We start from the raw sequence: 8,726 nt of genomic DNA on the forward strand, positions 1-8,726 counted from the left end.
AAAGGAGGCGTATCATATGTCCCAACGAGATGAAGAAACTGCACTATTTAAGACTGAATGTGAGAAGGACCTAGGTGTGGATGTTGACAATGAGCTGAAGTTCTCGGGCCATGGCGAGAAGAAGGTATATCAGGCAAATAAATTATTGGGTCTTATAAGAAGGTCGTTCAGATATCTAGACGGTCTGTCCCTCGTAACGATCTTCAAGGGTGAAGTGCTTCCCCATCTGGAGTACTCTCACCCAGTCTGGTCCCCGAGATATGCTAGGGACTGTCAGTTGGTTGAAAATGTTCAAAGGAGGGCCACCAGACTGGTGCCTGCCCGTCGGCACCTCAGCTACCCTGAGAGATTGGAGCGCCTGAACTTGCCTAGCTTATACTACAGACGGGCAAGGGGTGACCTAATAGAGGTGTATAAACAGCTCAAGGGGCACTACTCAGTCGAGTGTCCTTACCTGGAGCTGGCGGACGCTCGCCCCACAAGGGATCACAGCTCAAGATTGAAGAAGCCGCAAGTCCAGAAAAATGTGAGGGCAAACTTTTTCGGAGTGAGGGTTGTAAACTCTTGGAACAATCAATCAGAGAGTGTTGTGACGGCACCGAGTGTGAACTCTTTCAAGACAAGACTTGACCAACACTGAAACGGGTTCAGGTACATTCAGGAGCCGGTGCATGCCCAGTACTTGCCAACAGTGCTATACAGAGACGTGACCGGTCGCCCAAGCGGCTAACGAGCCGATCAGTGGTGAAGAGGATAAAAGCAATGACTTCCTGTACTCCTTTCCCACTACTGTGCTTGCGACTTGTAATGATTTCGGCGTATTTATGAGAACTCTTTGTTGGTTGTTTTGTAAGAATCAGGTTCCCTTGATAAAGCCCTTGTGTGTTATCATTATACTTCACCTTGATTACCGAAAAATTTTATCACTGTTTGAATAAGGAAATCAGATAAGCATCAGATAATACCCAACTAAGATGAAACAATTCAGGATAATAATCACAAAATAATGATAAATAATTGTATAAATAAGTAAAGGCAGAAAGAATTGAGTACATGGATTTTTCTTTTTATAATTTATTGAATATAATTATAAAAATGTTTGTTAAAGTTAGTAGCTTATATATTTTTAGGAAATAAATATTCTGAATATTGTTGAGTAGTCACGAACACTTCTACTGGAATAACACAACCACAGAAATATTGGATCACCTGAAGATTATACACCTCAATTATTTCACCTCATAATCAAATAGCCTAACGCTACATGGGGAGAGGTTAAGTTAAGTTAGATTATCGTTAGGGTGTTTCATTATGTGAAATAAGCTGGGGTATCTAATTTTCAAGTGATCCAATATTTCTTATACCAGCACCCATAAAGAAAATAATAAGTGAAGAATTACAGAAAAGCTTTAACCAGACGGGTTGTCAGAAATGGGATCCTACATTACTGCACTTGTCAGCTTACATGACGCTCGGGCGGTCAATTAGCGTATTTTAACATTGTGTGGATGATTAACATGTCACTCAGCCCTAGGACATGTCATTCTGCCATGACATTTCACTCATCCATTGGGAATGTCACTCAAGTCTTGGACATATCATTTAGTCCTGGGACATGTCACGCAAGTTTTGAACATGTCAATCAGCCCTTAGGCATGAAATTCAGGCCTGGGACATGTCAGTCAGCCCTTGCACATGTCATTCAAGCCTGGGACATGTCATTAAGGCCTGGGTCATATCATTCAGGCCTGAGACATGTCATTCAGGCCTGGGACATGTCATTCGGGTTTGGAACATGTCATTTAAGCCTAAGACATGTCATTCAGGCCTGGAACATGTCATTCAGCCCTCGGACTTGTCACTCAGTACTCGGAAATGTCTATATATCAGCGATAACAAACAAATAAGTGTATGTTTAAGCATGTGTGCGTGGGAAGCTGCATTGATGGGTGTTTGGGTGGGCGTACGTAATTTGCGCAAGTGTGTGGGTGGGCGTGGGTGTATTGGTGCGTGCGTGTGTACCGAGAATGTTGATTGATGCAGGCAAGCTTTGGACGTTGGTGTGTGGGTGGGTGGGTGGGTGTGTGAGCGTGGGTAGGTGTGTGCATGTTGGGGGCAATGCAGGCGTTATAATTTCATAAAGGGTGGGTCAGTACACACACACACAACCACCCAAACAAACGTTAACCCGACCCTAGTCTCGCCATCTATTAATCTAAAGGTTAAACTTCGGTTACATCATTACAAGATATCGCCAGAAAAATAAACACACATTGAGGACGAGTGTTCTACCTTTGTAGTACAGCGGCCCTTGATTCTGTACTCACTACGGAGTAAGGGAAAACGTATCAAATACTGCGTGCTTTTAGGGAAGGATATCCAAGCTAACTTTTGTACGAGATACATATATATTGTTATGGTTTAATGCTCATTAGTCTTATTTTGTTATTGCGTGAGGGCTGATTTAGGTTAGTGTGGGATAATCGTGTGTCTGGTAGCGAAGTGAAGGCATGTTGGTCGATTTCCCCCGCCGCCTCACGTTCACATGAATGGAGGGAATTGGGCCGTTTAGTGGAGTAGTGTTGCCGCTCTACTCATCCCGAAAACTAATTTATTACTACACCAACTTACACCTGCCGTACGCTATACAATGCTAAATAATCAAAAAATGTCTATATGGTTCAGAAATATAATGGATAAACTTAGGTTTATTGGGAGGAACTGCGTTAAAATATATTGTAGGTTAAACGTAAACATTAAAGCGTACGTGCGAACTTTATTAACCCAAAGAGAAGTAAATAAAATGTTACTGTGAAATGTAGTCAAGTCCTCAGTGTCTTAATGTAAAATGCCAGCTTAATAGTTGAACAATATAATTACAATTAGTAATGTCCTGTTTGGCAACTGCCTCATTTGAAGTCAATTAGCATTACATAATGTGGTCAAGTTTTCCATGTTTTTTTTTGTTTGTTTTTTTGTTTTTTACAGTAGTTAAGTCAATTTGACCAAGGACAGCTGACAAAGCCAAGAAATACTTATTTCTAGCGGAGTCCTTATGCCAGCAGCATATGTATGAATCAAACGTTCCTTAATTAAGCTGAATGGACAAGAAACCGCATTTCCAATATTGTACTACTACATCTAGGCATTATATCACCGAAACAGGATAAATCATCAGCAACATCCTGTTCATTCATCTCCTCACTTTTCTTTTTGTTCTGAAAACCCATTTGCTCAATGCAAACAAAAGTAAAAGTAAGCAAACATTAAGGTATGTTACCATCATCTGCAACTCGTACTTACAAGCAGTACAAACATTGCCGGTTAGAGAAATGTTTAATTATACGTAGCGACAGTTCCACTCACCTTAAAATGTCAAAAAAATATTTATGAGGTTCTCACACACAAAACCAATCGAGTTTCCCTCAGGGAAACTTATGTTGATTCTAAATAATGAGACCAGAGCAAAGGGAATTTTTTAATTGAATTGAATTGAAACAGTTTATTTCGCCAGAAAATCAGATACAGAAAGGATAATAATAACGTTATTAACATGGCTGAGTCAGTTGAGAACCTGAGCTCTCTTTATTCTGTTTCTTTTGCATACAACGCCGTGAAATTCAGCAAATCCCTTATTCATCATCACCAGCGTATACAATTTATCTCCCCGACATTCCACATATCAACAACCATACGTTTGACATTTTGTTAACCTTTGTCCTATACTCAACCAACAAAATAACAAATACTTCATTTTCTACCCCAGTATGTGGGAGTTGCCAAGTAGTTTGCAGATCACCTGAAGATTAGTCTCCACGGCTTATTTCACCTTAATATTAACCACCCTAACACTAGCCTAACTTAATCTAATCTTCCAGGTAGTGTTAGGGAGTTTAATCGTCAGGTGAAATAAGCTGGGGCATCTCATGTGTCGATGATGTGTGTGATTGATGACGCCAGTCTCGGGGCGACGTTCTTGGAACCCCCCCACCCCCGTCTCTCGCTCTCAACATCGACATTGTTATCCATTGTGACTATTTTTTTTTATTATATATATAAACCATTACTACGCATGCGTTCAAAAGAATTTCAAAAAACCGAAATATTCCGGGTGCGACATTCAACAGTTGTGAATGGCAGGAATAGCGATTTTTTTTTAAGAGTGGCATACATTTAACCTTGAGGACTTCCACGTAGTTAAATAAATAAGCCGGTGTCATGAATTCTCCTTCTACGAAATTCTTTTTGTGTTGTTTCTACATTGTCTTTAGGCGTAATATTAGCAAAGAATTACACGGTGTTTTTTTTTTTGTCGGTAAACACATACAAATATGGGCCTGTACAAAAATGCGTTCTAATGAGGAATTTAATATTTGGTACACTTGTCGTGCGAGGTAGATGTACAGTAGGTTTAGCAATGGATAAAAAAAAGTGTAGAAGCGAGGAGAATTATGACATTCGATAAATTAGCCTAGATTTTGTGCTACAAACAAATTCCCGTATACGGTGCAATCTTAGCTAAAGATAATTATTTACAAAATTAACCTTAGCTGCTTTACCAAACGTGAGTAGTTACCTGTAGGTTACTGTGCTTTGGTCGTTAGTATATGACTACAAACAAGCAATTTCCCACGCATGGCACAAAATAAATCTAGCATAAACAAACTAATCTATAAAAACTTGGGTATGCTACTTAGGGTTTGAAAATTTATTTTCTTTTTTATTATATTTTGTTTTGTTTGAATTTATTTTGTAAAAATTCATATATGCCTACCGATGAAATTAGTCACCGGAGATACCACTTATAGTATTAAAAACATTTATTCATACTGTTAGTGGTTCTCAAAAAAATCAAAATGACAGTAGACACCAAGTTGATAGAAAATACAATAGAATTAGATACTCACTGGATGTCATGACTGAAAGCAAGACTATATATAGCCGCTGCCGTGACCTAGGTAACGTGCTCAATAGTATTCGCCATCCGGGAATCCCAACATATCATTGATTCCCGGAAAAGGGGGACAATAGGATCGATATGTCTACATGCTAGGCTGTGCGTGCTAGGCCAGGGCGGGGTGACTCACGTGTGGGGGTGGACCAGCCCTTTATGGTTCACTCCCACACTATTTTGTACTTAGTTGTAATAATATCTTGATTTATCTACCTTTACCCACAGCTGCCCGGCTATATTATGACGCCGCATCATGAAATATTCTTAGATACGATGGTTATTAATTCTGGCGATGACGTGATCGAATACGGGCGAGATTAATTCAATCATGACACCTACCACGGCGGTATATCCTGGCGGGCGAGATTCCGCCTGACGTACTTTAAGGTTATTTTCTACGAAGTGACCTTTCACGTACAATTACCTTCAGCGAAAAGGCCCATTTTCTGGAACTGTTTTTGTAACTAAATGCTGATTGTGTATGCGTTCACTGTCTAGGTGCCAGTTATTACACTGCATTAGAAGCAGCAACAACATTAATATATGTGTATATTAATTTGGGTTACAGTGACTTTATTTTATTATGTCCAAATTCACCAACAACTTCCAGCTATGTGCGGTCTGTGCGACTGCACAGGACCACCATTACTTTAGGCCCCCCTCCTGAATGCAGTACAATACACAGTATTTGTTTAGTAGGATTCGTATTTCAATTCTGATGTGTCGTGTTGCACAACTTGGGTTTTATTAAAAAATTGGAGTGTTCCAAATTTTTTAAACTTGCATTAAAGATAAAGTTTTTCGAGCTGATTTTAAATGTGAAACTCATGTTTTAGGGAAATGTTTTATTTGTGACTTGCAGGTCTATGAATCACAAGTGCTGGTCAATCATGCTGAACATAATCTCGTACAAATTTTGCCCTTTGTGACGCTGACGCCACAGAAACTCGCACAGGCACCCATCCAACATTTGGTGATGAATACCGGCTTGTTTCTTAGGTTAGGTTAAGTTAGGTTCGGTCAAAAACAGACACTGTTCCTCTTTTACGGGGAATAGCCCACCCGGGCTCAGGTCATCGACCCACAACGGGGCTTGGGGGACGAAAAAATAAGAGTAAAAATAAATTAGAATTAGAAACGAAAAAGATTATTAATCTACAATACACCACGAAGATGCCGGAAAACCAGCTTTTTGAAGTGAGACAGATTGTAAGAGTATGGAAACACAGAAGAAGGCAGAGCATTCCACAGTTTGGCTGTCTGAGGAAAGAAGGATGTACTTGTACTATAATGGGTTATTCTAGTCACTAGAATCTAGTGTGACCGACACCCACACAGAAACGGTGGGCAAGACGAGTGTTACTAGCCCACGGCCTTGCCGGAGGTACACAGGATGCCAAATCCACCGAACATTGCCCGTTAAAGTACCTGTAAAAGAGAGAGTGACGCAACATTGTGGCGAAGAGAAAGAGAAAAGAGATCATCAACTAAAGGAGGAGAGTTAATAAGACGAAATGCCTTTGATTCCACCCTATCTAACAGTTGGACATAAGAAGAGCCATCCCAGATATGAGAGCAGTACTCCAAGTTAGGACGTATGCATCCCTAATGAACTTGAAGCAACTGCTCACGAGTAGTAGCTACGGCATCTGAACAGCATTCCCAGATTTTGGGAGGCAGCTTTAGCAATGTTGTGGATGTGTGGCTTCCGTGGCATATTAGAGGAAATGATGAGGCCTAGCATATCTATTTTAGAATTTGGCAGATTGATTGCGTCTTGAAATGTGTTTGGTGGGAGATCATCTAATTTGGAAAGTGAAATTGGCAAATACTGTGTTTTATTACTTTTGAATTTAACCAAGTTTCTACCTCTCCGTTCGGAGAAGCTGCACAGATCCGCATTGATAGATGAAATGTCAGCTCTAGAAACAGATCTCAGTAGTTTGAGAATTAGGGGGGAGGGAAAAATGTGAAGAAGAGTGAAGAGTAGAATCATCAGTATAAGAATACTTAGAATTAGTCGTAGTGTGAAGTAAACCAGTGATAAAAAAAAGGAAGAGAGTAGGTGAAAGAACAGAACCCTGTGAGACACCACTATTGGTAGAGAAAGGGCGAGAGATCGATCCCTCGACAACAACTGCCATGGATCGGTTGCCAAGGAAGCTAGAAAATAGAGAACAAAATGGAGAGAAACCATAAATTCCATAAAAGGAAAGCTTAGAAAGCGAAGACTTGAACCATACCCTGTCAAATACTTTGGAGATGTCGAGGGCCACGACGAAAGTTTCCCCATAATCCCTAAGGGAGGATGATCAAAGATGGGTGCAGTAGGAGAGCAGGGCCGGTATACACAAAACTTTAAGTGCTAGCAAACAGTTATTAAGGCTGACATTTTCCTGTTAAGTACTAATAGTACATACACAAAACTTTAAGGGCCTTAATAGTTCTGTTCAATTAAAAGACCTCGGGAGCCCTTTTAAGTCCCGTAATAGGAGATATATTTAATGAACATAGTGTGTATATATTAAATATAGTGTGAATATATTGTGTGTATTCCCTCTTTATAGCAGAGATCTTTCTTGGCTTGGACAATATTGAGAATCAGCGTGTCTCACTTTGCCACTGACCTCACCACACCAGGAAACTCAGCATTGACTCTCATGGTGATTTCCAGCCATGCCCTCTTTGGTTATTTTTTGTTAACTACCCATCACCCCTTTTCACATGAAAAATATATCATTTCGCTAGTTTTCTTGCTGTTTTAGATGATTCTCACATTTGTCTTTGGGGCAAATCACATGTACTGTATAAAGAAATTATTTTAGACTCGTTTCCTCAGGCTGCTGCAGACGACATTCATGCATCAGTGGCCTGGCATGTTTTTCATAGAGCGAACAACAAATCTATTAAATACACATTAATATCAAAGAGTAAACTCAATGTGATAAGCACTACCTTATATATTTTAGGTTAGATAAACGTGTTATGAATTTCACGAATGTATTATTAAAACCTAAGTTTTTTTGTCAATGACGTTTGCGTAGTTTGACTAAATTTAAATTAATCTAATGAAAATGTTAGCATTTTAAATAATCTATTAGATTACATGCCCAGAACTTGCCAACAGTGTGTAACAGAGACGTGACCATCCGCAACGAGCCGAGCAGTGATAAAGAGGATAGAAGTAAAGGATAGCATGGATCAAGATTTCAAATAATCATTGTTAAAAAATTACCGCGAATGAGGTATTAATTTATGTTTGAGGGAATATGAAATGTGAAACATATCATGACCCAACTATACAAAAACTGTAATATCGGTCAGGGTATGCTATATTATTAATTATATACATACAATATAAAAGTTGAGGGGATAGTGTTCTTGTTCGTGGTATATTTAAAACACTAATATACATCCCTCCATCTTAAGGTTCTGAAATGCAAAACCAACTAAAACTACTAAATCAAAAGGAAGTTCCGCAATTTCAATATTTATGCTTTAATGAGACCTTCATTATTTATGTATATAACTAGTTTTACATCAATATCTTTATATCACTTCAATATATAAACAAAATGATAGTAACAGTACGGTATCTAATACTAATGATGCTGCCTCTATATCTCCGTCCCCATAATACAGAGAAATAAAATATTCATGAGAACAATTAAATTATATATGACATTAAGAAGTGTATCCTTAATACGTGAATAATAATATATATTTAAAGCTCTCCTTCTGATTGAATAATGATGTTTTTCGCACTTCAGAA

Source organism: Homarus americanus, unplaced genomic scaffold (assembly GCF_018991925.1).
Source record: "Homarus americanus isolate GMGI-L3 unplaced genomic scaffold, GMGI_Hamer_2.0 scaffold40565, whole genome shotgun sequence".
NCBI classification, from domain to species: domain Eukaryota; kingdom Metazoa; phylum Arthropoda; class Malacostraca; order Decapoda; family Nephropidae; genus Homarus; species Homarus americanus.